The sequence below is a fragment of the Theropithecus gelada genome, chromosome 7a (genome assembly GCF_003255815.1).
Source record: "Theropithecus gelada isolate Dixy chromosome 7a, Tgel_1.0, whole genome shotgun sequence".
NCBI classification, from domain to species: Eukaryota; Metazoa; Chordata; class Mammalia; order Primates; family Cercopithecidae; genus Theropithecus; species Theropithecus gelada.
This window is the reverse complement of record NC_037674.1, coordinates 40,056,671-40,081,882: the sequence shown is the minus strand read 5'-3', so window position 1 is coordinate 40,081,882 and position 25,212 is coordinate 40,056,671. Positions and strand designations below refer to the sequence as shown.

The 25,212-nt window shown below is 42.0% G+C and overlaps 1 protein-coding gene across 1 annotated transcript in view; it reads right to left on the bottom strand.

The window, feature by feature from the left end:
• Positions 1–25,212, bottom strand: part of ZNF609 (zinc finger protein 609) — a 237,652-nt gene that overhangs the window by 27,755 nt on the left and 184,685 nt on the right. The gene's annotated exons all lie outside the window — the stretch shown is intronic.

The window sequence follows — 25,212 nt, the reverse complement described above, 5'->3', positions numbered from 1 at the left end:
AAAAAAAAAAAAAAAAAAAAAAAAAAAAAAAAAAAAAAATAATAATAATAATAATACTAAGACAAATTTGTCTTTTCATTCTCATTCTCTCATGTGTATATACAAGTTTTCCAGAGGCTATGTGACACGTGATATTTCTTTTTTTCTTTTGAGATGGAGTCTTGCTCTGTAGCCCAGGCTGGAGAGCAGTGGTGCAATCTCAACTCACTGCAAGCTCCGCTTCCTCCCAGGTTCACGCCATTCTTCTGCCTCAGCCTCCAGAGTAGCAGGAACTATAGGCGCACACCACCATGCCCAGCTAATTTTTGTATTTTTAGTAGAGCTGGGGTTTCACCATGTTGGCCAGGATGGTCTTGATCTCTTGACCTTGTAATCTGCCCATCTCGGCCTCCCAAAGTGCTGGGATTACAGGCATGAGCCACCAAACCCGGCCTATATTTCTTCTTTTTGAGACAGAATCTCGCTCTGTTGTCCAGGCTGGAGTGAAATGGCATGATCTTGGCTCACTGCAACCTCCGTCTCCTGGGTTCAAGCGATTCTCCTGCCTCAGCCTTCTCAGTAGCTGGGATCATAGGCATGCGCCACCATGCCCAGCTAATTTTCCTGTTTTTATTTTTATTTTTTGAAACATTGTCTTGCTCTGTTGCCCAGGCCGTAGCGCAGTGGTACAATCTAAGTTCATTGCAACCTCTGCGTTCCAGGTCCAAGCGATTCTTGTGCCTCAGCCTCCCAAGTAGCTGGGATTACAGGTATGTGTCACCATACCTAGCTAATTTTTTTTTTTTTTGGGCGAGACAGGGTTTTACCATGTTGCCTAGGTGGTCTCAAACTCCTGACCTCAAGTGATCTGCCCACCTCCCAAAGTTCTGGGATTATGGGCTAATTTTCGTTTTTTATTTTGAGATGGAGTTTTTGCTCTTGTGCCCAGTCTGGAGTGCAATGGTGCAATCTTGGCTCACTGCAACCTCTGCCTCTTGGGTTCAAGTGATTCTCCTGCCTCAGCCTCCCAAGTAACTGGGATAACATGCGCGCACCACCACACCTGGTTAATTTTTTTCATTTAATAGAGACGGGGTTTCACCATGTTGGTCGGGTTGGTCTTGAACTCCTGACCTCAAGTGATCCACCCGTCCTGGTCTCCCAAAGTGCTGGGATTACAGGCATGAGCCATCGTGCCCTGCCATTTTAGTATTTTTTAGTACAGATAGGGTTTCACCATGTGGCCAGGCTTGTCTTGAAATCCTGGCCTCATGTTGATATGGGAGAGGGGCAAGAGAGAGTTGGGTAGAGAAAGGTGGGGTCCCTAGCAAGGGCTCCACCCTCGGGCCTATGCCTGCAGACCTAAGTGAGAACAGGCACTCCTGTTTTCACGCCCGAATGCTGCATTTTCCAAGACCACTCTGGCCTGCTACACCCTCCATCCTGTGCCCATGTAAACCTGAGGTCTTAGTGGGCACCCACACAAGTGGCTGAACGTTAAGACAAGCAGACCAATGATGGCAGAATGACATGGCAGAGAAAGAGAGAAGAGGAGGGATGTCTGGATGCCAAGGGGAATTCGGCTGGGGGTGGCCAGAGAAGTGTCCAGCTGCTGGGCAGCCCGACTCCAAGGGAAGACCACCTTCTCACTCCATCCCCACTTCCAGCTCCCCGTACATCTCACTGACAGCCACCTCCACCACTCAATAAAACCTTGCCCTCATCCTTTGAGCCCGTGTGTGATCCGATTCTTTCGGGACACTGGACAAGAGCTCGGGATACAGAAGGCTGTTACACTGGCCCTCTGCCCTTGTGATAAGGCAGAGAGTCCATTGAGCTGATTAACACACAAGTCATCCACAAATGGCAAATCTGAAAGAGCCTTGTAACACATCCTCACTTGGGCTTCGGGAGCTGCAGACATCCACCACTAGATGCTGCCATGGGGCCAGAGCCCAAAAGCGCTTGCCCTGGCCTCTGCACCTGCTGGTCTGAATGTTCCCCCTAGGGGTGTGAGCAGGTGAGCCACACCCCTGTCACATGTCCTGCAAGGGGAATCAGGGAACTCTCCTATTTCAATGTGATCTGCCGGCCTCAGCCTCCCAACATGTTAGGTTTATAAGCGTGAGCCACCGCGCCCAGCTGACACATGATATTTCAAAAAATTACTGTGGAAGCGTAAATGAGAAACCAGCTTGTCATATATTAAGCCAGACATTAAACAGATTTGTATAAATGTAAAACAGGCCAGGTGCGGTGGCTCACACCTGTAATATCAGCAAGGTGGTGGATCATTTGAGGAGGCAAGGTGGGTGGATCATTTGAGATTAGGAGTTTGAGACTAGCCTGGCCATCATGGTGAAACCCTGTATCTACTAAAAATACAAAAAATTAGCCAGGTGTGGTGGCATGCACCTGTAATCCCAGTTATTACAGTGACTAAGGCAGGATGATTGCCTGAACCTGGGAAGTGGAAGTTGCAGTGTGCTGAGATCGTTCCACTGTACTTCCAGCCTGGGTGACAGAGCAAGACCCTGTCTCAAAAACAAAACAAAACAAAACAAAAAAACAAGCCACTTTTCTCATTAAGTATTTTTTTGTTTTATAAAATAGTTATTTACCAGTTGGGTGCAGTGGTTCACGCCTGTAATCCCAGTGCTTTGGGAGGCCGAGGTGAGCGGATCACTTGAGGCCAGCTGGACACTAGCCTGGCCAACATGGTGAAACCCCGTCTCTACTAAAAATATGAAAATAGTTATTTTCTATTAAAAATACTATTATATTAATGGGTTCATTATGAATAATATACACTTTGAGTTTCTAAATTTTAATTCCTAAATGGTAAATATCAATAGATATAATCTATAAAAACAAAAGTTCTTTGAGGTCCTCAATACCTTTTTTTTTTTTTGAGACAGGATCTTTGTCATCCAGGCTGGAGTGTAGTGGTATGATTACGGCTCACTGAAGCCTCAACCTCCAAAGCTCAAGTGATCCTCCTCTCTCAGTTTTCTAAGTATCTAGGACCACAGGTGTGTACCACCACACCCAACATATATACATATATATTTTTTATATATATATATATCTTCCAAAGTGCTGAGATTATAGGTGTGAGCCATGGTACCTGGCCCTTGGCCCTTCAATAATTTTTAAGGTAAATGAAAAGGGTCCTGAGACCAAAAAGTATAAGAACTGCTACACGTAAGGCATAAAAGCCAAGCATTGTTTTCCTTCTGCCTCTTTATAGAGAAGTTAACTAAGCTGCTGCTATCTTCATGCCAGGAGACAGAAAGTTGGGGATCAGCCAGTTCTACCAGTGCTGTCAGTTTTGCCTTTCAGGGATTTGCTTGCCCAGCTGGAATTCTTGAAAGGTGTGAGAATTCTGGATCCTGAGGAGAAGCAACTGATGATCTGTAAAGGAAGCAGGAAACTTTGGGCATAACCAGGAGGGATCAAGGGTTAAAAAAAAGAAGTAAATAGAGTTGACTTTCTGGCATTTGGACAAGTCAGCCACCATGACCTGCCCATTCTGCCTTTGAAATCTCTGAATAATGTCTTCCTCTCCACATCCCCACAACCACTAGAGTCTAAGTCCTCATTAACTTACCTGTAGACTATCCCAACAGCCTTTGAATTGTGCTCCCTAACTCCACTCTTCAGCTCTGTCAATCCAGGTGGTAAACTATTATCAGACGAATCTACCTCAAACGCTGCTTTGAGCCACCACATACGGCCTCAAATGCTGCTTTTATGCAACTAGTCAGCAAATACATACTACCTATTATTATTATTTTTTATAATGTTTTTATTATTATTTTTTTGAGACACAGTCTTGCTCTGTCACTCAGGCTGGAGCGCAGTGGCATATCGTGGATCACTGCAAACCTCTGCCTCCTGGGTTCAAGCGATTCTCCTGCCTCAGCCTCCCAAGTAGCTGGGACTACAGGCATGCATCACCACGCCCGGCTAATTTTTTGTATTTTCAGTAGAGACAGGTTTTGCTGTGTTGGCCAGGCAGGTCTCGAACTCCTGGCCTTAAGTGATCTGCCTGCCTTGGCCTCCCAAAGTGCTGGGATTACAGGCATGAGCCACTGTGCCCGGCCCATACTATCTTACCATACTCCATCATTGCACCAAGTGCTACTGAAGATTCAAAACAGAATAGAGATATGGCTACTGAATGGAAAGTTGTGTTCTAATCTTGAAGGTGTGTGTAGGGGGGGTGGTGTCGGAGAATGGATATATTCAAAACCATTAGTTGGGATGCTGGATCTAAAGAAAAAGGAAGGGAGGAAGGGAGGGGAGAGGAGGGGAAGAAGGGAGGGGAAGGAGGGAGAGAGGAAAGAGGGAGGGAGGGAGCAAAGAGGGACGGAGGGAAGAAAGAGGGAGGGAGAGAGGATGGAGGGAGGGAGGGAGGAAAGAAAAAAGAAAACAGAAAGACAGAGAAAGAGAAGGAAAAGAAAGAAAAAGGAGAAAACCCATCAGTTAAAAACCCAAAACCATATGCTGCACTACAAACTATGGTAAAGCCATGGAGTGTTAGGTCAGAGAAAGAATAGGGAGAATTTTATAATCCTAAAGGGATTTAGGATAAGCATGACACACATGAAGAAGAGTGAGAGCAAACCACCAGTGAAGAACTGAGGCATGTGTCAGCAGGAAGGAGACATGGAAAAAGCTGATCTAATACTTGACGCTAAATAAGTATGTTAATTGTTACTGATTGGTGGGCTAATATATTAAGTTATAGAAAATAAGATAGCTGAGCATGGTGGCTCACACCTATAATCTCAGCACTTTGGGAGGCCGAGGCGGGCTGATCACTTGAGATCAGGAGTTCGAGACCAGCCTGGGAAACATGGTAAAACCCCGTATCTACTAAAAATACAAAAATTGGAGGCTGGGCGTGATGGTTTACGCCTGTAATCCCAGCACTTTGGGAGGCCGAGGCGGATGGATCACGAGGTCAGGAGATCGAGACCATCCTGGCTAACACGGTGAAACCCTGTCTCTACTAAAAGTACAAAAAATTAGCCAGGCATGGTGGCGGGCGCCTGTAGTCCCAGCTACTCGGGAGGCTGAGGCAGGAGAATGGTGTGAACCCGGGAGGTGGAGCTTGCAGTGAGCCGAGATCGCGCCACTGCACTCCAGTCTGGGAGACACAGCGAGACTCCGTCTCAAAAAAAAAAAAAAAAATAGGCTGGGTGTGGTGGTGGGTGCCTGCCATCCCAGCTACTTGGGAGACTGAGGCAGGAGAACTGCCTGAACGTGGGAGGCGGAGGTTGCAGTGGGCCGAGATGGGGTCACTGCACTCCAGCCTGGGTGACAGAGTGAGACTCAGTTTCCAAAAAGGAAAAAAGAAAAACTTGAGCACTGAGTTGCTTAATTCATCCTTCGCCAACAGCTGCTACTTATCCATGCTGTTTTCTAAATCTGGTAAAGTTGTTGTTTTCAGTTTCCCCTTGTTAGTTAATTATTCCATTTTACACAATTTCCATGCCCCTGCCCCCCACAGCCATTCTTTATGTTTAATGTACATATTATTGTTTGTGTATGTTCTTTTTATTTTATTTATTTTTCTTGAGTTTCTCTCTTGTCGCCCAGGCTGGAGTGCAATGGTGTGATCTCGGCTCACTGCAACCTCCACCCACCGGGTTCAAACAGTTCTCCCGCCTCAGCATCCCATGTAGCTGGGATTACAGGCACCCGCCACCACGCCCGGCTAATTTTTTTTTTGTATTTTTAGTAGAGACGAGGTTTCACCATGTTGGCCAGGCTCGTCTCCAACTCCCGACCTTAGGGGATCCACCTGCCTTGGCCTCCCAAAGTGTTGGGCTTAGAGGCGTGAGCCACCACGCCCAGCTGGCATATGTTCTTATAAATGTATATTATATATATTATTGTTTTGTTTTCATATATTTTATTTTGCTTATTTAGTATTATGTTATAGATATCATTCTGTTTTTTGGGGGGGGAATGGAGTTTTGCTCTTGTTGTCCTGGCTGGAGTGCAATAGCACAATCTTGGCTCACCACAACCTCCGCTTTCCGGGTTCAAGCAATTCTCTTGCCTCCCAAGCAGCTGGGATTACAGGTATGTGCCATCACACTAGCTAATTTTGTATTTTTAGCAGAGACGGGGTTTCTCCATGCTGGTCAGGCTGGTCTCGAACTCCCGACCTCAGGTGATCCAACAGGCGTGAGCCACCATGCCTGGCCTATTCTGTTTTTTTCCCCTCAACTTGGCGCTATACTTTTAAGAATCTTCCATATTGCTATATTATATCTAGCCTATAAGGCTGTAATACCTATACCTATCATTTAATAATCAATCTTTAATGACTTCCTATCAGCAGTAAGGGGCTATAGGGATACATATTATAGAAATAGAAGACATGATCTCAATCTGTTCTCACACACTTTACAATCCAGTTGAGATAAACACACACAGAAATAACATGTTATCAGGCAGTAGATGAGAACAGAGTACTTTGGGAGGACGAGATGGGAGGATTGCTTGAGGTCAGGAGTTTAAGATCAGCCTGGTCAACATCACAAGATTCTCATCTCTATAAAAAATAAAATATATATGTAAAATAAATAAAGAACAGAGTAAAGTTTGGTTGAATGGCCAAGTGAACTATACCTTACCATATCATGACATGTATAATAAAAAAGGATAGGAAGGATGTGATACCTACATTTAACTGAACTGATGGCAGGGCGTGACCTAGTGATGAAGTGCCTGTAATTCCAGCACTTTGGGAGGCTGAAGCAGGTGAATCACCTGAGGTCAGGAGTTTGAGACCAGCCTGGCCAACATGGAGAAACCCCATCTCCACAAAAAATACAAAAATTAGCCGGGCATGGTGGTGCACACTGCAATCCCAGCTACTCGGGAGGCTGAAGCAGGAGAATTGCTTGAACCCAGGAGGCAGAGGTTGCAGTGAGCCCAGGTCACACCACTGCACTCCAGCCTGGGCGGCAGAGTGAGACTCTGTCTCTAAATAAATAAATAAATAAACAAACAAACTGATATAGTGAAGTTGTAAAATACCATTTTAAACATTTCTAGACTGTCCTCTAGATGGTGCTGGAGTAATCATATTGTCTTTTATAACTCAAATTTCCTTCAACCTTTAAGAGTAAGGGGTAATTTACTACTCTTAGCAAGTTGGTGGCTCTGCTACCAATTTTTTATAGCTCTTTGGCTCCCAGTCTAGGAGAGTGATATCTTGGACACTGCTAAGAAATTAAAATAACAAGCCGGGTGCGGTGGCTCACGCCTGTAATCCCAGCACTTTGGGAGGCTGAGATGGGTGGATCACAAGGTCAGGAGTTCAAGATCAGCCTGGCCAACATGGTGAAACCCCATCTTTACTAAAAATACAAAAATATTAGCCAGGCAAGGTGGTGGGCGCCTGTAATCCCAGCTACTCGGAGGCTGAGGCAGAGAATTGCTTGAACCCGGGAGGTGGAGGCTGCAGTGGGCCGAGATCGTGCCACTGCACTCTAGCCTGGGCGACAGAGAGAGACTCTGTCTCAAAAAAAAAGAAAAAGAAAGAAAAAAAGAAATTAAAATAACAGATAATGCAACCTCTAGTAGTTTCTCATTCAATCTGCAAGGAGCTACTATTCAAAGCTATATTCTACTTGTGTGTTTGTTTAGGGGTTGGGGGAGTGGGGCTGAATAAATGTGTCTTTGCTTCCAGGAAGTTTATTTTTTATTTATTTATTTTTTGGAGACAGAGTCTCTCTCTGTCGTCCAGGGTGGAGTGCAGTGGCACGATCTCGGCTCACTGCAACCTCCGCTTCCCCGGTTCAAGCAATTCTCCTGCCTCAGCCTCCTGAGTAGCTGGGACTACAGGCGCACGCCGCCACGCCTAGCTAATTTTTTGTATTTTTAGTAGAGATGGGGTTTCACCATGTTGGCCAGGCTGATCTTGAACTCCTGACCTTGTGATCCACCCACCTCGGCCTCCCAAAGTGCTAGGATTACAGGTGTAAGCCACTGCGCTCGGTGCTTCCAGGAAGTTTATAATCTAGAACGAGGGGGACAAAACTCTAATGTAAAACAGAAGACATTATCACCGCAAGGCTTACCTCTAACAATCCAAAAGATCACAAAGATGCACAGGGTAATGAATATCCTAATCTGCCTAAGGAAATAAGGGTTTCTTTAAAGACTAGTAACAAGTCTCCAGAGATGGTTTTAAAATAAAATTACTGTTGAACATATTTTATAGTAGCTATCTTCAGCTCTGTCCTATCAGGTATCTGGAGCCAGAAGGAAGCCCTGGTTTCCAAATAGGGCACAGAGCTGGATGCCCTGTCCAGGAAGAGTCACAGTGCACATTCTGTACACACTTGCAGTATCTTTTTATTTATTTATTTTTTAAGGTTAGTCAAGTGAAGCAATGGGATTAGAGAAGGAACAAAGACATCTGTAACTGGTTGTGATCAATTAGTTGTAAACACCACTGCACTCAGACCAGCCCAGACTTGCAGTATCTTAGGTAATATGGCCTAATGATAGAAACATGTAAACTGAACTAGGTGCGGCAGCTCGCACCTGTAGTCCCAACTACTTAGGGAGGCTGAAGCAGGAGGACTGCTTGAGTCCAGGAGTTGAAGATCAGCCTGGGAAACGCAGTGAGGCTCCATCTCTAAAAATTTTAAAACATTAGTCAGGTGTTGGCCAGGCACAGTGATTCACACCTGTAGTCCCAGCACTTTGAGAGGGCAAGGTGGGAGGATTGTTTTAGCCTAGGAGTTTGAGATCAGCCTAGGTAACATGGCGAAACCCCCGTATCTACAAAAAATACAAAAAGCATCCAGGTGTGGTGGTACGTGCCTGTAGTCCCAGCTACTTGGAAGGCTGAGGTGGGGAGAGTGGCTGAGCCTGGGAGGCCAAGGCTGCAGTGAACTGTGCTCGAACCACTGCACTCCAGCCCGGGTGACACAGTGAGACCCTGTTTAAAAAAAAAAAAAAAAAAAAAATTAGCCAGGCACGGTGGTGTGTGCCTGTAGTCCCAGCTAAAAAAAATTATATAAAATAAAAATAAGGTTGGGCATGGTGGCTCATGACTGCAATTTGAGCACCTTTGAGAGGCCGAGGTGGGCGGATCACTTGAGGCCAGGAATTGGAGACCAGCCTGGGCAACATGGTGAAACCCCATCTCCACCAAAAATACAAAATTTAGTCAGGTGTGTTGGCTTGCCTGTAATTCCAGCTACTTAGGACGCCGAGGCATGAGAATAGGCGGGGGTTGCAGTGAGCTGCGATCACACCACTGCACTCCAGCTTGGGTGACAGAGAGAGACCTGGTCTCTAAGTAAATAAATAAATAAAAGAAAAATGTAAACTGGGCTCTCCGATTTCATGTTTTAAGTTTTTTGTTTTTTTTTAATTTCTGAACAACAAATTTTAGTACACAGAGTTGGGGATGGTGGTGACAACACTGGTTAATGAGATAGTGAGAGAGATAATACATAACACATGAATAGAAACAAAACAGCGCTACTTCCTTCCCAAGAGGGGAGCAATCTACATAAAACTGTGTTTGGGTCTGGAGAACACCTGTGAGAAATCTCTAACCAGACCTGCTCCCTCAGCTGTAGCTTACAAACCTCTAGGTCACCTCATGTCTTTGCTGTGTCAAGAATGCTTTCTCAGGGGGGAGGGATAGCATTAGGAGATATACCTAATGTAAATGACGAGTTAATGGGTGCAGCACACCAACATGGCACATGTATACATATGTAACAAACCTGCACATTGTGCACATGTACCCTAGAACTTGAAGTATAATAATAATAATGAAAAAAAAGAATGCTTTCTCTTTGTATAGTCCTCCTGACAGCTCCTGTCACAGTGTTTGCCCTCTGATAACCATGATTAACTGGCTGGGGAACCCTCACACTGAACAGGAGCTGAGCAATGGGCTCACTGCTCCTATCTAATCCCTCATAATAGCAGGCATCTACTGCAGTTACCTGGTTTCCTAGTTTAAAATAACCAAGCTGAACAAGAGCTGCTGTGGTCTGCTCAGCTGCCTTTTACCTAGAGTCACCTTTTCAGGAAAAGCTGAAAATGAACTAAGCTCTATAATTTAGCCAGAAGTGATCTCTTTCAGTTCACAATTATATGGCATCTGCTGACTGTATCATTAGTAGGGCTCAAATGACATGCTATTTTGTGGTATTATTTGCATATATGTATTTGAAGATATTTCGGTTATAAAACTTCCTGAAAATGAGCTCCCATATACAAAGCAAATATGAAGAAACCACCCCACAAATCTTAGGAAGCAAAGCTGCCTACTTGGGACTACATGACAAAAAATGCAACAAGGTAAAATTTCTTTTCATTCCAGTCCATTTGAAAGTAAATAGGACCAGGCTTACATAAAGTTAAGATGTTCATGTGTATATATGTATATACATGTTTACAGATAGTTTGAGATAGGTCTGTAAATCAACTTATTCCCTCCTTACAAGTTTCCTTAAAACTATTACTAAAAAAATCCTTCCCATTTCCATTGGTGTGCTTATAAATCCAGACATTTTCTGGACTGCCAAATCGGTTCTCCCGGGCCAGTACCAAACAGTATTTTTATAATTTTATATTACTTTTAAATAAATGACAAAGGATCCCCCCCACCACCCAGCAACACAAATCTTATACACTAAATAAATATTCTATTTCACAATCACATTAGCTATTCTAGTCTTAGGTGAAGATGTACACTCTGCAAGGTTTTTCTCAAAGTTCTACAGACTCCTTTTTGAATATTCTGTGCAAAGGGATGGTCTGGTCTCTCCCTCTAACTACCTCCAACTCCCCAGCTTCTTACTTTCAGGAGGTTGAGATGCTAAAGACACAGTTATTGGATCTAAGGAGAGGACCTCTTTCCCTTTAACACATTTCTGATTCACTGGCTGCCCTGCTAAAGTATAGGTACTATTTTGTCTACAGATTTTCCATACCTTCTTCTAATGTTAATTTAACTTTTGTCCTCTCTTAAGCCCCAAGACTTCCACATACAAATTTTATGTTGTCTGTCATGACTGAATTTATTTGATTTAGAAATTAATGACTTACTTTACCTATTTTCTTTTTTTTTTACACTTTTTTTTTTTTGGAGATGGAACATCACTCTGTTGCCCAGGCTGGAGTGCAGCGATGAAATCTTGGCTCACTGCAATCTCCACCTCCTGTCTCAGCCTCCCGAGTAGCTGGGACTACAGGTGCATGCCGCCGCGCCTGGCTAATTTTCTTTTTTTTTTTTCCTTTTGTATTTTAGTAGAGACAGGGTTTCACCATGTTGCCCAGGCTGGTCCTGAACTACTGAACTCAGGCAAACTGCCCGCTTTGGGCCTCCCAAAGTGCTAGGATTACAGGCGTGGGCTACACTTTTTTTTTTTTTTTTTTTTTTTGAGATGGGTTCTCACCATGTTGCCTAGGCTGGACTTGAACTTTTGGACTCAAGTGATCCTCCTGCCTCAGTTTACCAAGTAGTTGGGACTTACTGGCACATGCCACGATATACCTGGCTCTTTACCTAATTTCTTATGTGATGTGTCAAAGTGTGTCCCTATGCCTGCTATATTATTCTATTCCTAGATAAATGTTCTGATTTTTAAAATATTAAAATATTTAAAAAATATTAAAAATTATACTTTGAAATTATAACTGTAGTTGCCTCAAGGTAGAGGAACTAGATGGGCTAGGGACAGGGAAAGAAGACTTACTTTTTACTGCCTATCCTTTTCATCTCTTTTGAATGTTGTGCCACTTCATGTATTCATGTACAAAATAAAAAGCAACCCCTCTCCCACAAAAATGATGCTTTATTAGAAGATATAACATCTATCTATACATTTGTCTTTTCTTTACCTAAATACTTAGCAAGTACTCAGTAAGTACTGAACAGAATAAATAACCCTAATACTGGTTTAACCCAGGCAGGGTTTGGAGAGGCACCAGATCTCATCTCTGGCTGATGAGCTGACAGAAGAATAGGAACTCCTCAGCTGCTTACTTACCTTTCCTTCCAAAGATAAGAATCTCAGTTACTTTCTGATTCTCAACCCAGTGTGGTTCCCCAAATTTCCAGCAGTATGGGTGTGTGCATGTGTGTGTGTGAGAGAGTGAGTGTGAGACAGAGTTCTGATTTAAATCAGATATATGATTTGTGTGTGTTGGGGGGTGGAGAAGGAGTGTTAGTAAGCCTAACTGACAACATCCTATACAGTGATAATGAGTTTATGGCATTAAAATACAATGTAAAGATTTCGAATTTTTTAAAAACCACCAATATGACTAAATTGAGTCCTATCTTTCTGAAGCTTCATTTAATTTACAACAATTCTATTTTTTTTTTCCTCAAAATTCACCTAGGGTATAACAGTCACTATAAAGACCAAACTCACTATAGATATTTGACTTCATTGGGCTTACATTTAAAAGTAATTGTGAGAATTTGCCCAACCAAAGCTGTAGTCATTTCAAATTCTTTCTCTTATTTATGTCTTGCTGCCAGACAAAATTTGCTGTATACTTTGCAGTAAGTATCCATCTTCCTCCTCCACCTATGAAATGAACAATTAGAAGCATCCTAGACCTTAACTGTTACTACACACTGAATCTGGCCACTCAAGTAAGATTCAGACTCCAACATAATCCCACTAAAATTGTGGAAGAGGTTTCTCAAGTCCTAATGATACAAAAAGGATGCTTAGTCCCAGATACAACGGGTTAGATATTTGGTTGCTTTCCCTGATTTTTTTTTTTTGGTATGTGGTGGTGGTCAGACAGTATTTCCAATAATGCGTACAACTTACTGTGCTTTAGCATCTTCTATATATTATCTCGTATTTAATTCTCTCAGCAACCTCTAAAGTATAATTATTCCCATTTTACAGATGAGGAACTGGAAACTCAGAGCAATCTGTTCCAATGTTATATAGCTAAATAAGATGCAAAAGCTAGAATCTAAATCCCAATCAATATGACTCTAAACTAAAGCCTGTATGGTTTGCTTTGTTTGAGGTTAAGTCTCATTCTGTTGCTCAGGCTGGACTGCAGTGATCATAGCTCACTGCAACCTCAAACTTCTGGCCTCAAGCAGTCCTCCCACCTCAGCCTCCCAAATAGCTGGGACTACAGGTATATGACACCATGCCTGGCTAATTTTTATGTTTTAGTTTTCAGTAGGGACAAGGTTTTGCTATGTTGCCCAGTCTGGTCTTAAACTTATGAGCTCAAGCGATCCTCCTGTCTGGCCTCCCAAAGTGTTGAGATTACAGGTGTAAGCCATACTGCATGGCCTTACATATATTTTTAACTATGCTGCCTCAAAAGATAAGATTACACTTTCTTGGTTCTCAGGAGCTCGTATTTTCAGTGTAAAACACTAAATGGTCTATGCACTGCACTTGAGAATAAAATTGTGGACTAAAGCAAAAGACATCAACACCTGTAGGTTTATTTTGGGCTGAGAAGCAGATTATTGATTTTACGTTTGACCTGTCTCTACCAGAAAAGAAACAGATGCAGCAATAAAGCTACATACTGGTGGTAAAGTGAAAGACACATAGAACAGGCAGAAGAAGCAAAGAGAAAATGTCCAAGTAGGCAAAATGCAACAAGAGGATAAAAAGAGAAAAGGGAGTTGGGACAAACACCCAAAAGTCCAAAGCTGCAAGGTTATTATTATGAAACACATAATGTGTCTCCTTTGTATGTGATGTACTTTATTGATGATGTAAAAAATAAAGCTCAGCTCTTGAAGAAGTATTTAAGGAAAATTTAAGAAGTATCTTTTTTTAAACCATAAAAAAGATATAATGACTAAATCCATTATGCTACATCCTTAACATGGAATACGACGTAGTTATTTAAAATATTACAGGAGGTCATTTAATTATATGGGAATATGTTACAGGAATATATTTCTCTAAACAAAGAAGATTATGAAATATATAAAGAAGGGTCTCAATTTGTTAAAAATATAAAAACATAAATTATAAGCGACAAAAATATATGTATAATATAAAAATTCAAACAATGATTATCTCTGGGAAATTTATTCTTTTCCTCTTAGTGAATTTTGACTTTGCTTTGTCTCCTAAATTTTCAACAATAAAAACTGTTACTTTTTTCTTTTGAACCACCACAATATCTGAAACTTTTTCATCACCTGAAATAGAAACTCTGCAGCCATTAAGCAGTAATTTTCCATTCCCTATGCTCCCCACCGCCCTTAATATTCTTCTTCTACATAAATGTATCCATTCTAGATACCTAAGTGGAAAAATACATTATTTGTCCTTTTGTGACTGGCTTATTTCATTTAACATGTATTTTCAACGTTCATCCACATTGTAGCATTTATCAGAACTTCATTCTTTTTTTTTAGAGACAGGGTCTCACTTTGTCCTCCAGGCTGGATGGCAGTGGTGTGATCATAGCTCAAGCAATCCACCTGCCTCAGCCTCCTGAGTAGCTGGGAGTACTGCGTAAGTCTAACTGACAACATCCTATACAGTGATAATGAGTTTATCACTGCATGTGTCACCATACCCTGTTGATTTTTTTTTTTTTTTTTTTTTTTTTGACAGAGTCTCCCTCTGTCATCCAGGCTGGAGCGCCATGGCACAATCTTGACTCACTGCAACCTCCGCCTCCCAGGTTCAAGCGATTCTCCTGCCTCAGCCTCCCGAGTAGCTGGGACTACAGGCGTGTGCCACCATGCCCAGCTAATTTTTTGCATTTTTAGTAGAGATGAGGTTTCACCATGTTGGCCAGGCTAGTCTTGAATTCCTGACCTCAAGTGATCCGCCTGTCTCGGCCTCCCAAAGTGCTGGGATTACAGGCATGAGCCACTGTGCCCAGTTTTTTGTTTTTTGTTTTTTTTGTTTTTTTGAGATGGAGTCTCGTTTCCATTGTGCAGACGTTTCCATTGTGCAGTGGCACGATCTTGGCTCACTACAACCTCCACCTCTCAGGTTCAAGCGATTCTTCTTCCTCAGCCTCCCATGTAGCTGGGGTTACAGGCATGCACCACCACGCCTGGCTAATTTTTTTTGTATTTTTAGTAAAGATGGGGTTTCGCCATTTGGCCAGGCTGCTCTCAAACTCCTGACCTCAGCTGATCCATCCGCGTCAGCCTCCTGAAGTGCTATGATTACAGGCATAAGCCACCATGCCTGGCCCAATTTTTCTATTTTTTTTTCTAGAGATGCAGTCTCGCTATGGTGCCCAGGCTGGTCTTGAATTCCTGGGCTCAAGTGATCCTCCCATCTCAGCTGCCCAAAGTGCTGGGATTAGAGGCATGAATCACTGTGCCAGCTTTCATTATTTTTTCTATTGCTGAATAATATTCAATTGTATGGCTATACCACATTTTGTTTATCCATTCATCTGTTGATGGACACTTGGGTTATTTCCACCTCCTGAATATTGTGAATAATATTGTCATATATTCACATACAAGTTTTCGTGTGAACATCTGTTTTCCATTTTTTTAAGTATATACCTACGAGTAAAATTGCTGGATCATATGTTAATTCTGTTTAGCTTTTTTGAGGATCCACCAAACTGTTTTCCACAATGGCTTGTACCCATTTTATGTTCCAACCAACAATTCACAAAGGTTCCAATTTCTCCAAATCCTCTTGAACACTTTTTATTTTCCATATTTTTGATAACAGCCATCCTAGTAGGTGTGAAGTGGTAACTCATCATGGTTTTTGTGTTCATTTCCCTTATAATTAATGATTCTGAGCATCTTTTCATGACCTATTGGTCATTTAGATATCTCCTTTGGCAAAATGTCTATTCGAGTCTTATGCCCATTTTTGAATTAGGTTGTTTGGGTTTTTATGTCGATCTGTAGGAGTTCTTTATTCTAGATATTAATCACTTATCAGATATATGATTTGCAAATATTTTATCCCATTCCATCTTTATTCTCTTGGTAGTATCTTTTGATAAACAAAAGTTATTAATTTTGATGAAACACAATTTATCTAATTTTTCTTTGTTGCCTTATGCTTTTGGTGTCATAGCTAAAAAATCAGGCATTACTTTTTAAATCATAAAATAATTTCAAAAATTAAAAAAAAAATCAGAGTAAAAAATAACAGTTGCTAGTTGTGGGGCAGAAGATGTAGGAGGCTGAGCACAACGGCTCACGCCTGTAATCCCAGCACTTTGGGAGGCTGTGGCAGGCAGATCACTTGAGCCCAGGAGTTCAGCACCAGCCTAAGTAACACGGTAAGACCCCATCTCTACAAAAAATAGAAAAGTTAGCCGAGCATGGTGGCACACGCCTGTAGTCTCAGCTACTTAGAGGGCTGAGGTAGGGGATATGTTGAGCTCAGGAGATGGAGGTTGCCATGAGCCAAGACTGCACCACTGCACTCCAGCCTGGGTAACAGAGCAAGACCCTGACAAAAAAAAAAAAAAAAAAAAGAAGGAAGGAAGGAAGGGAGGGAGGGAGGGAGGGAGGGAGGGAGGGAGGGAGGAAGAAAAGGAAGAAAGAAAGGAAGAAAGAAAGAAAGAAAGAAAGAAAGAAAGAAAGAAAGAAAGAAAGAGAGAGAGAAAGAGAGAAAGAAGGAAAGAAGGAAAGAAAGATAAAATTTAGGAGAAGATATAGCTCATTATCTCTGAAATTATGCTTTGAATTCAAAGCACAGTAAGGGTAGCTAACATAGTGTTTTAAGCATCTGTATTCCTCCTCTTATTATAATGTGACTTAGTAGATGATTGCCTGGTCCAAAGACATGTATAATAAAAACAAAGCTACCCACTGGATCAAGAGCTCATCCATCAATTTTGCCCACCATCTGTGGATGGCATTGCAGGTCATTTGCATAGCATCCAATTTGGACTTACATACAAGACTCAGCAACAGTCCTTTGGTACCAAACCATTTTATGCGTTTTCTGCAATTTACAGTTGAACCCTCAGACTCACATATCAAGGCAGAAGCTCTGGTAAAGGCATACCTAGGTATGTAGACACCGGATTCATCATCTATTATATTTTAAAGACCCCTGATTCTTTTTATTATTTTTCTTTTTGTTTTTTATTGACACAGGGTCTCGCTCTGTCACCTAGACTGGAGTGCAGTGATGCGATTATAGCTCACTGTAACCTCATACTCCTTGGCTCAAGTGATCCTCCCTCCTCCTCAGCTTCCTGAGTAGCAAGCACTAGAGGCGCACACCACCATGCTCAGATACTTTTAAAAAACTTTTTTGTAGAGATGAGGTCTTGCTATATGTTGCCCAGGCTGGTCTTGAATTTGGCTTAAAGCAGTCTTCCCACCTAGGCCTCCCAAAGTGCTGGGATTATAGGTGTGAGCCACTGGCCCTGTCCTTCTTTTTCTTTATTCTTTTCCTCTTTTTAAAAAAATTTGTCTTGGACAAGATGTTGTTGTTTAAAATAAATAAATAATACAAATAAAAAGCTTGTCCCCACATATATTTTGAGACAGGGTCTTGCTCTGTTGCCCAGGTTAGAATATACTGGCAAGATCATGGCTCACTGTAGCCATGACCTCCTGGGCTCAGGTGGTCCTCCCATCTCAGTTTCCTGAGTAGCTGGGATTACAGGTACATACTACTGTGTCCAGCTAATTAAAAAAAAATTTTTTTTGATAGAGAAAGGGTCTTGCTATGTTGCCCAGTTTGGACTAAAACTCCTGGGTTCAAGTGATCCTCTTGCCTCAGCCTTCCAAAGTTCAGGGATTATAGGCATGAGCCACCACACCTGATCTACTTTGTTACCTTGTTCCCTCCCTTGAAAATTGTATTTCCTTAGCTTGGTCAGAAAAGCAGTATGTGTTAAGCCTAATGTCCAGTGCTAGTAGGAATAGTTAACAATAAACATTAACAATTGTTGCTGACACACTGGTGCCAAATTATTGTTCAATTTGGTCCTATTCTCTAGAAGTTGAATATGCCTTCAGTTATGGTCTTCTCTTTGCTTTCCTAGTAAAGTCCTCTTTACTCTCTCTAGACCTCTTACAACAGCCAAAGGTCCTTTTAACCACCACTAAATGATAAAAAATCTGTTAATGGTGTCTATGTAGTTTCTATTTTTATTTCTAAAGGAGAATGACAGACATATTTGTTTACTGATGTTCGGCGTAAGGGCAAGGAGGAGGATGCAGCTACAATAAACACCTCAACTCCCAGTCAATACTAGTAGTTTTCTAAAGTTTTCCCACTCCAGTTTTCTAGTTCTCTTAGAGGTTGAGGTGGAGAAACAGATCATATGAAAGTAAATAAGTTACAGTTTCTGGAAACCCATAAACATAGCTGCATCTTGCCTGTAGCAAGGAATGTTGCAGGAAATTGGTAGGACTGCGAGCTGAGGGAGAGTTGCAAGAGGATGCCCGTGAGGAAGGCTGGTATGGAACTCTACATGCTACTACCTCTGCAGAAGCCTCAGCTGGGAGAATGTAGAAATTGTTTCCTTCCCACAGCTGATCTCTGGTATGTTACTCTCTAATAATTAACTTTGACATGTGATTAGAGATTATGTGCATTTATGAGCACTATTTCCTCCAGGACGAAAGTTCAAACCAGAGATGTAGGGAAAGGGTAAATATATTCAGAAACTTCCAAGAGTGAGTTGCCTCCAGAAATGAAGAAACTAGAAAAAATTAGAACCATCTGTGGTTACGTACTAGCTAAGATTTTCTTCTTAGATTGGTGAACAGTTGTTATCTGAAAACCACTTAAAAAATTTTAGATTTACAGAAAATGAAAACCATTCTAATAATAATTATTTTTTGAGACAGGGTCTTGTTCTGTCACCCAGGCTAGAGTGCAGTGGCACAATCAGAGCTCACTGCAGCCTCGATCTCCTGTACTCTAGAGATCCTCCTGCTTCAGCCTCCTAAGTAGCTGGGACTGTGGGACTGTGCCACTTGCCTGGCTAATTTTTTTGATTTTTGGTAGAGAAGAGGTCTCATAATGTTGCACAGGCTGGTCTTGACCTCCTGGGCTCAAGTAATCCTCCCACCTTGGCCTCCCAAGGTGCTAGGATGACAAATGTGAGTCACTGTGTCTGGCCAAACTATTTTTTTTTTAACTGTCATACTGCCTGGGCGTGATGGCTCACGCCTGTAATCCCAGCACTTTGGGAGACTGAGGCAGGAAGATCACTTGAGGCCAGGAGTTCGAAACCAGTCTGGTCAACATAGCGAGACCCAGTCTCTACAAAAGAAAAAAAAAGTTAGCCAGACATGGTGGTACACGCCTGTGGTTCCAGCTACTTGAGAAGTTGAGGTGAGAGGGTTGCTTAACCCAGGAGTTGGAGGCTGCAGTGAGCCATGATTGCACCACTGCACTCCAACCTAGGTGACAGAACGAGACTCTGTTTCAAAAAAATAAAAACAAAAACCAAAAACCTGTATTTTAGCTCCAAATTTGTTGCTGCAATGCAAATTATTAGAGAGAATGCTTTTGTCATGCTATAAATACTTATGCCCTACCAAATCTCATGTAGGCAGAACCTCCAATCAGATTAACAGCAACATCTCCAGGTTTTTATCCTATTTATCCTGGCAAACCATTCATCCTCAATTCATGGATCTGACTGTAAGGAAGGGTCAAATTATGTACGAGTCTTCCAAAACCAGAAACCTAAAGGCAGAAATGTGGTTACTGTTCCTTTAGAGAGGATACTTCCAAAGAGAATCTACACACTATCCAGGAGTTCTTTTATTAATATTCTAAGTATAAATCTCTCAGGTGATCCAACAAGCAATTTGGGATAGTTTGTAAAAATGTTCAAAGCCTCTGGAGACCCTTAAAAAAACACGGACACCTAGCTGCCACCCACAGTTATTCTGATCCAATCTAATTGGGTGAGATCTGGGGATTGGGATTTTAAAAATTCCCACTCCCACACTCTAATGTGCAGCAAAATATGGAAACTCCTGCTAAAGAAAATGGTGTCTTCAAATTTGTCCACCTTCAAGTCTGGGATGGAGAGAAAATAAAAACCCTAAACCCTTAATTCTGAGATCTTCTGGGATTCGAGGAGCCAAAGAAAGCACAAGTGCAGGCCGGGCGTAGTGGCTCACGCCTGTAATCCCAGCACTTTGGGAGGCCGAGGCGGGTGGATCACCTGAGATCAGGAGTTCGAGACCAGCCTCAACATGGAGAAACCCCATCTCTACTAAAAATACACTACTAGCCAGGCGTGGTGATGCATGCCTGTAATCCTAGCTACTCGGGAGGCTGAGGCAGGAGAATTGCTTGAACCAGCCAGGGCAACAGAGTGAGACCAGCCAGGGCAGCACAGTGAGATTCTAGCTCTACAAAAAGTAAAATAAATAAATAGATTAAAAAAAGAGAGAGGAGGCCAGGCGCGGTGGCTCATGAGGTCAGGAGATCAACACCATCCTGGCCAACATGGTGAAACCCTGTTTCTATTTAAAAAAAATACAAAAATTTGCTAGGTGTGGTAGTGGGCACCTGTAGTCCCAGCTACTCAGGAGGCTGAGACAAAAGAATCGCTTGAACCCAGGAGGCGGAGGTTACAGTGAGCAAAGATCACGCCACTGCACTCCAGCCTGGGTGGCAGAGCAAGACTCAAAAAAAAAAAAAAAAAAAAAAAAAGAGGAACTCAACCCAGTAACAGTTTGGGTCAGAGGGTGGATGATCTGCTCAGATCGACTTTGGGAAGCAATGTCTCTCATTATAATGCACATTTCTAGAAAATCTCTCTCCAACTTGTGACAATAATTATTCTGAAATTTGCATTTGCCCCTTTTATGAATTGAACTGTGTCCTGTCCCACTCTTCCCCTGCCAGAAAAAGGTATATTGAAGTTCTAACCCCTAGTACCTCAGCAATGACTTTATTTGGAAATAGGGTCTTTACAGAGGCAATCAAGATATCAAGATAAGGTCATCAGGGTCTGCCCTAATCCAGTGACTGGTGTCCTTATAAAATGGAGCAATTTAGTCGGGCGGGCACGGTGGCTCAAGCCTGTAATCCCAGCACTTTGGGAGGCGGAGACGGGCGGATCACGAGGTCAGGAGTTCGAGACCATCCTGGCTAACACGGTGAAACCCCGTCTCTACTAAAAAAATACAAAAAGCTAGCCGGGCGAGGTGGCTGGCGCCTGTAGTCCCAGCTACTCGGGAGGCTGAGGCAGGAGAATGGCGTAAACCCGGGAGGCGGAGCTTGCAGTGAGCTGAGATCCGGCCACCGCACTCCAGCCCAGGCGACAGGCGAGACTCCGTCTCAAAAAAAAAAAAAAAAATAAAATAAAATAAAATAAAATAAAATGGAGCAATTTGGACACAGATATGCACAGAGGGAAGACAGCCATGTGACTGGAATGATGCAGCTACAAGGCCAAGGAACACCACGGATTGCCAGCAAAGAGCAGAAGAAAAGAAAGATTCTTCCCTAGAGCTTCAGGAGACAGATGGTCCTGCCAACACCTTGATCTCAGAGGCCTAGCCTCAGGAACTGTGAAATAATAACTTTCTGTTGTTTTAAGGTACTCAGTTTTTGGTACATTGTTACAGCAGCCTAGGAAACTAATACAGCCCCAAAGGCCGATGTGGTGGTGATTAAATCAGTCAGATTTTACCTTAACTAGCCTTACTGAATTGCTGCTAGACTGCAGTCTAAGTGGTTCTCAGATAGGGTTGGTGGAGAACAGTGGTGATGGCAGCAAACCATAATTTCTTGGGGAGCATCTTTTACAATAAGCATGTCCAAGCTCCATCTTGTTTATTTTATTTTTTAAATAAAGACAGGTCTCACTATGTTGGCCAGGCTGGTTTCAAACTCCTGGGCTCAAATGATCCTTTCGCCTTGGCCTCCTAAAGTGCTGAGATTACAGGTGTGAGCCACTGCACCTGGTTCCAAGCTCCATCTTGAACCTGCTGATTCAGAATAGGAGCAGGAGACAGTTAATATTTTATGTTTTTTATTTTATTTTATTTTGAGACAGGGCCTCACTGTCGCCTAGGCTGGAATGCAGTGGTGCAATCACAGCTCACTGCAGCCTCAGCCTTCCTGGACTCAGGTGATCCTCCCACCTCGGCCTTCCAAGTAGCTGAGATAACAGGCACTCGCAACCAAGCCTGGCTAATTTTCTACTTTTTGTAGAGATAAGAGTTTCGCCATGTTGCTCAGGCTGGTCTTGAACTCCCGAGCTCAAGCAATCTGTCCACTTCAGCCTCCCAAAGTGCTGGCATTACAGGTGTGAGCCACGGTGTCCGGCCAGTTAACACACATTTTAAACAAGATCCCCAAATGGTATCAGTGACTTGCTCTGATCCCCCCTCCCCTCAATTCTCCCTCAGTAACTGCTGGCTTTACTAGCTTAAGTAAAAGGATAAAACTTTGGGTCTTCTCCAAATTCATCTGTAGATCCTAATCAAAATTTCAGCACTTTTTTTTTCCATAAAAATTCACAAAGATGATCCTAAAATTTACATGGAATTGCAAAAGGCCAAGTTAAGCCAAGGCAATCTTGAAGAAGTACAACAAAACTGGAAGATTTATACTACTAGGTAACAAGATTTACAAAGCTGTAGTTATCAAGATAATGTAGTATTGACACAAGAACAGGTAAATGTATAAATGGAACAGAAAAGAACCCATAAATAAACCCACACATGGTTTATGACAAATGTGACACTGCTGTGCAACGGGGGAAAGGATGGTCTTTTTAGTAAGGTGCTGGGTCAATTAGATATCCATATAAAAAAATAAGAATCTTGACTCCCAACTTACACCCTAAACAAAAATAAATTCCAGATAGACTGTGGATGCAAATATGTATGTGTGTGTATATATATATATATATATATACACACACACACACACAAGGTTCTCAGAAAAAACATAGAAGAATATATTATCTTGGGATGGGCAAAACTTTGTTAAACAGGGCACAGAAAGCACTAACAATAAAAGGAAAAAACAAGAATTTTAAAAAGATAAAATAGACTACATAAAAATGAAGACAAAGACACCATTAACAGAAAAGTCAAGACACAGAATATATTTATATCATGTAAATCTCACAAAGGACTCATAACCAGAATATTCCTATAAATCAATAAGAAAAAGACATACAACCCAATCCAAAAATGGGCAAAAGACTTGAACAGACACTTTGTAAAAGAGATTTCCAAATGGCCAATGAACACATGAAAAGATGCTCAATTTCATTACTCACCAGGGAAATGCAAATTAATACCACAATGAGATACCACTACACACCACCAGAATGGCTAAAATGAAAAAGACAAATAAGGTCAAGTGTTGGCTAGAACGTAGAGCAATCAGGATTCTAATACATTGGAAGCAGGAATGTAAATTCGTTTAGACATTTCCGGAAACTTGTGATATCTATTCAAGTTGATCATACACATACCTTATGATTCAAGAATTCCATTTCTAAGTATAGATAGATAGGAATATGTATATATGTATATATAGTCCGAAAAAGACATGTACAAGAATTTTCACAGCAGCACTTTTTATAACAGCCTCAAACTGCAAATAACCCAAATGCCCATCAACAACTGAATAACTAGCAGTATACTCACATAATGGAATACTATAATGAAAATAAACAAAGTTCAACAACATGCAACAATATGGATGAATCTCACTGGCATAATGTTGAACAGCTCAACATAAAAAAGCTCATACTGTAATGATTCTATTTACATGAAGTTCAAAATGGGAAATACTAATCTATGATATTAATGGTGAGATTGGTTACCTGGGGTGAGGAGAAGGGCTAGCTATTAGAAGGGAGGCATGAAAGAGGTTTTGGGGTTCTGGCAATACTGTGTTTCCTCATCTAGGTGCTGGTACCACATGGTGTGTTCACTTTGAAAATGCAAACTTGCACACTTAGGATTTGGGTACATGTTTATATTACTTTCAGTAAGACCTATTAATATAAAACAAAAACAAAACCTTTGGGTTTGTGACTCCTGTAGACAAGTGACTGGGAAGATAACAAAGGATAACAGATTAGGCTATGCCAGGATTAGCTAAGATGCAGGCCAGTTCTATACTTTAGGCAACTTGCCCAATCTCTAGGGCAGCAGACTAGTCTAGTATCTAAGGCAACAGCACATGGCAGAAAAGGGGAGGGTTCCGCTTTCTTCATCTACTCTTTCTCCATACTTCATTCCAGGAGATTTTCTGCATAATTCTAAGGAATACACTGAAAGCTAGAAAGCAAAAGGGAGCTTCATAAATGAGAAGATGCACAGTATTTCAAGTATATTGAATGATCTAGAAAATTTTCAAAAGGTGGGAATAATCAGAGTTAAATAAGGAGAATGCAGGTTGTTCACCAAATTAGTTCAGGGTTAAAAGTTTCATTTGATTATGAGTTCAATGGGGGTAGAAAATTATTTGACAGCAGTCTTTTGGGCTGCTTTTAGATACCCTAAGGAGAAAATAGAGTACAATCTGGGGGAGGGGTGACTGCTCAATTTCTCACCATAGCCTTTTTGTCATATAGCTTGTTGCTATGGAGAAGGCCGTGAAGGCAGCAACTAAAGGAAATAAAGGATCTGGCAGGAGTAAGCACAGGGATAGTAGATTAAACAAAAATTTCTTGAGCAATTAGCGAGTAGCAGGGCCTATAAATGACATACTTTTCTTGTTTTTCCTAACCCTTACCCCTCTGAAAGTACACGGGCTTGGTTTACCACTATAATTTAACTGAGACACAGAGAAGCCTGAATGGGCCTAACAAAGCATAAGCCTGGCAGACAAAACACAAGGCCATTTAGCAATGCTGCCTAATGCCAGGAGGAATCAGCTACCTACCCACCCTATCCTGGGGAAATTATCTCCAGCTGCCTAAATTATAAAGTTGGTGCCCTGTGATTTCTTTGTTCTGTAAAGCCTGAGGGAGATGGAATAATGAGGTATCAGAAGAGGTGGAGAACGGCCCCTTGTTTCATAGAGTAGTCAGAGAGAGAGAGAGAGTTAAAGAGAGAAATCGAGTTAGTTCTCACCGGTATCATTAAGAGGCAGCAGCAGCCTCAGTAGCAATAGCTTGGGAGCAAAGCTCTGCTTGAACTAGTCTGAAACTACTGCCGTGGGAGAAAAGGCTAGTTGCCAACTTTGTTAATAGCTTCTGCCTACCATTGTTACAGCAGCTTTATCAAATAGGGCAGGGCCAGGACCTGTTTTTAGCAGTGTA